Source organism: Nanorana parkeri, unplaced genomic scaffold (assembly GCF_000935625.1).
Source record: "Nanorana parkeri isolate BGI_ZX_2015 unplaced genomic scaffold, ASM93562v1 scaffold17, whole genome shotgun sequence".
NCBI classification, from domain to species: Eukaryota; Metazoa; Chordata; class Amphibia; order Anura; family Dicroglossidae; genus Nanorana; species Nanorana parkeri.
This window is the reverse complement of record NW_017306285.1, coordinates 4004883-4009082: the sequence shown is the minus strand read 5'-3', so window position 1 is coordinate 4009082 and position 4200 is coordinate 4004883. Positions and strand designations below refer to the sequence as shown.

The 4200-nt window shown below is 52.0% G+C and overlaps 1 protein-coding gene across 8 annotated transcripts in view; it reads left to right on the top strand.

Moving 5' to 3' along the window:
- The window catches only part of TPD52L2 (tumor protein D52 like 2), a 25029-nt gene that overhangs the window by 1926 nt on the left and 18903 nt on the right, over positions 1-4200 (top strand). The window lies entirely within an intron of this gene.

Here is a 4200-nt window from a genome sequence, read left to right as displayed (position 1 = left end):
ACCTGCGCAGTATGAGTCCTGTCTGGGTTGGTCAAACAGGTATCAAAAGCAGGTGAAAACCATGATTCTGGCCCGCTGTCATGTTGGCCATATACCACAGATGTTCTCTGGTTGGGTTTTGGGGGGTTGCCCCGGAAAACTGTGCTGTGGACACCATGTGACTGGTGATATGGCAAGTCACGTGGCCTAATAGAAGTCATAGCACCTCTAAGCAATCCGTTGCATTGTGCCAGCTTTAGCAGTCCCTTTATAACAAGGCATTAGTCCCTTTTAAGGGTCCGTTCACACCAAAATTGGAAAGTAATTGTAAGTCAATGGAGGTTCTGCTGACCTGCGATTGTACCTTTCCGATCTGTTGCGTCTCAATCCGTTTTTCCACGGATGCCAACGCAAAGGGCACCAAAAAACCGAATGGATGTTAATGAGACCGGATCACGCTGCTGCTGCGCGTGCGTTAGGTCGCGCTGAAAAAAAAAAAAAAGTAGTTCAACATAACGCAACGAAGCGGTGTGAAGTGGCCTCATTTCACACCCATTCATGTTTTGGGTTGACATCCGTTGAAAAATGGATTGCAACCGATCTGGTGTGAGCGGGGCTTTAATGTGGCAGCGAAAGGTGGAACGGTTTGCAGCAGTCTCTTGTAACAAGACAGTAATAAAAGCGGGTTATGGAAGATTTCCCTCCCCGTCCTGTTCCACGGACAACTGCAACAGTTCAGATTTCCCACTATTTTCTGCCACGCAAACACAGAGGGAGAATCTCCATAGCGTGGGTATAGACAGCAGGGAAAACCTGACAGGGATACTAACCCCTTTCCCTCCATTTGCAGCAAAAGAAACTGGTTTTAGATACTTTGTCAGGGGTAGCCAAACGCCCGGCCCTGCAGCTGTGGTGAAATCAAATCCCATGATGCATCTCTCTCCGGGAGTCATGTCTGTGGCTGTGAGAATCTTGCAGAGCCTCATGGGATTTGTAGTTCCACCACAGCTGGAGGGCGGCAGTTTGGCTACCCCTGCTTTAAAGCTTTATTGCTTATGGTCGACCTCAACCTCAAAGGGGAGGCCAGAAATATGAAGGCTGCCATTGGTGGATTGGTTTGGTGAAAGGCGCAGTGCCGTAGATGCCGGGCCCCTCATTTTGTTCCGGGTTGTATTGGTGGCTTTGTGCAGCCGTTCAGTTTGCTGCCTCAGGGGGGGTAAAAATAGTTGACATACCAGCCAGCCGTGTGTCTAGTGCTGTAGAAGGGTGTCGCTATGTTTCTTGTGTCACAAGGGTGTGCCCAGCTTTCCAGTTTTTCCGCTGTGACAGCATTGTCCAAATACAATATTTAAGGTGGTATAGATAGCATGTGGACAAGTGGCAGCCCGGAGCGGAGATAAAAGCAGGGCGGGGTGAGCGACAAGGGTGCCAATGAAGCAGGAAAACAAACAATAGCAGTGTCCACAGTCTTCATGCTGAACTCCAGGCACTGAACATTGGGATTGGAAGGTATTCCTCAATAGTCACAGAGGATATGATTTCACTTTGTGTGCACCAAATGCCTTTGTAAACCCAGATGTTACCGTGTAAGAGTAGCAGTGACATCATCTCTGTGCTGCTCATAGCCTGTGCAGAGAGCAGAGCTGTGGGAGGGACCCAGCAGGCCAGTCACCCTGCACCCTGACTGGTCTTTATTACAGGAGGGGACGGAGCCAAGACCAGTCAACCTGCACCCTGACTGGTCTTTATTACAGGAGGGGACGGAGACAAGACCAGTCACCCTGCACAAGGAGAGAGCAGCAGTGACCGGTCTTTATTACAGGAGGGGACGGAGACAAGACCAGTCACCCTGCACCCTGACTGGTCTTTATTACAGGAGGGGACGGAGACAAGACCAGTCACCCTGCACCCTGACTGGTCTTTATTACAGGAGGGGGCGGAGACAAGACCAGTCACCCTGCACAAGGAGAGAGAGCAGCAGTGAGCGGTCTTTATTACAAGAGGGGCGGAGACAAAACCAGTCGCCCTGCACAAGGAGAGAGAGCAACAGTGACGGGTCTTTATTACAGGAGGGGGCGGAGACAAGACTAGTCAGAGAGCAGCAGTGAGCGATCTTTATTACAGGAGGGGGCGGAGACTAGTCAGAGAACAGCAGTGAGCGGTCTTTATTACAGGAGGGGGCGGAGATAAGACTAGTTCATGCTGGAAGAAACAGACCTGGAAGTGTGCCCGGGATTCAGGTTTATTGGCGCTTGCTATGACATTGTACTTCTCTCTGTAATATGTTATTGGAAGGGAAGTTCACTGTTCATGCACCTATAGCAAATCTTGATATTGGCCACATCTAATAGCAGTGCACGGCGACATTTGTTTGCTTCATCATGAGCTGATTGCCCCTGCTGCGGTCAGCTTGTGTTCTGCAAGCGGCATCTGGCGCTCGGCACTCTATGTAATTGTTATAATCAAATCAGGTTGCATCGTTAGACAGGATGTGTCCGGCTCGCGACTGGGAAAGGGGCAGCTTCCTGTTGTTTACACTGCTAGTTTCCTCACTGCTGTCCTAGCAGTTTCCTATTCTTGGTTAACCGGGCGGTGCTAGGGGCATATAATGAGGACGCAGGGTTTTAAGACTTTGGATAGTCTCTTTAAAGAGAAGCCCCCGCTTTTAATAAATTAACCCTTGCAGTGGAGATGCCTCCATACTGCAAGGGTTAACTCGTTTTTGGTGTAGGGACCGGAATACAGAAGATATACTCACTTGAGCCTTGGTCCCGGGACAGTCAGCGCTCACCTCTCTCTCCCTCTGCTCCGGCTGTGTCCCTCAGCATCATCAAGTCTAATGGACCTGCACTGGATGTGATGGCGTCAGGGGTCCATAGACTGCTGGAGCCTGGGGGTCTAATGGACCTGCACTGGATGTGATGGCGTCAGGGGTCCATAGACTGCTGGAGCCTGGGGGTCTAAAAGACCTGCACTGGATGTGATGCCGTCAGGGGTCCACAGACTGCTGGAGCTTGGGGGTCTAATGGACTTGCACTGGATGTGATGGCGCCAGGGGTCCACAGACTGCTGGAGCTTGGGGGTCTAATGGACTTGCACTGGATGTGATGGCGCCAGGGGTCCACAGACTGCTGGAGCTTGGGGGTCTAATGGACTTGCACTGGATGTGATGGCGCCAGGGGTCCACAGACTGCTGGAGCTTGGGGGTCTAATGGACTTGCACTGGATGTGATGGCGCCAGGGGTCCACAGACTGCTGGAGCTTGGGGGTCTAATGGACTTGCACTGGATGTGATGGCGCCAGGGGTCCACAGACTGCTGGAGCTTGGGGGTCTAATGGACTTGCACTGGATGTGATGGCGCCAGGGGTCCACAGACTGCTGGAGCTTGGGGGTCTAATGGACTTGCACTGGATGTGATGGCGCCAGGGGTCCACAGACTGCTGGAGCTTGGGGGTCTAATGGACTTGCACTGGATGTGATGGCGCCAGGGGTCCACAGACTGCTGGAGCTTGGGGGTCTAATGGACTTGCACTGGATGTGATGGCGCCAGGGGTCCACAGACTGCTGGAGCTTGGGGGTCTAATGGACTTGCACTGGATGTGATGGCGCCAGGGGTCCACAGACTGCTGGAGCTTGGGGGTCTAATGGACTTGCACTGGATGTGATGGCGCCAGGGGTCCACAGACTGCTGGAGCTTGGGGGTCTAATGGACTTGCACTGGATGTGATGGCGCCAGGGGTCCACAGACTGCTGGAGCCTGGGGGTCTAATGGACCTGCACTGGACGTGATGGCGTTTGGGGTCCATAGACTGCTGGAGCCTGGGGGTCTAATGGGAATGGTTAAAGCCTGTGTGTGTGTGTGTCTAGTGCAGTTTTCCCTTTACTTCCTGAACACACAGGAAGTAAAAGGAAATCTCTACAAGTAATAGGCAGTTGTCCCCCCTTGGAAGAGTCACCCTCATCTTATTCTAGTGACAAGTGAATGATTTTTCGATATCTCATCACTCTGTGTCCGTGATAACGGGTCCCCAGGACAAGTGGAGAGGGTGGATATACCTTGCGGGCACACAGACTGCTGTGAAAGAAATCGGGGTTCTAACCTCTTTTCCACAAGTCATTGGTAGTCAGTGGGAGGTTTGAGCTAGCCTCCGACTTGGGGAGTGTATGTGGAAAACTCGCTGCTCCTGTATAACATTTGTGTGCTCTTTGCTGTGTGTTGT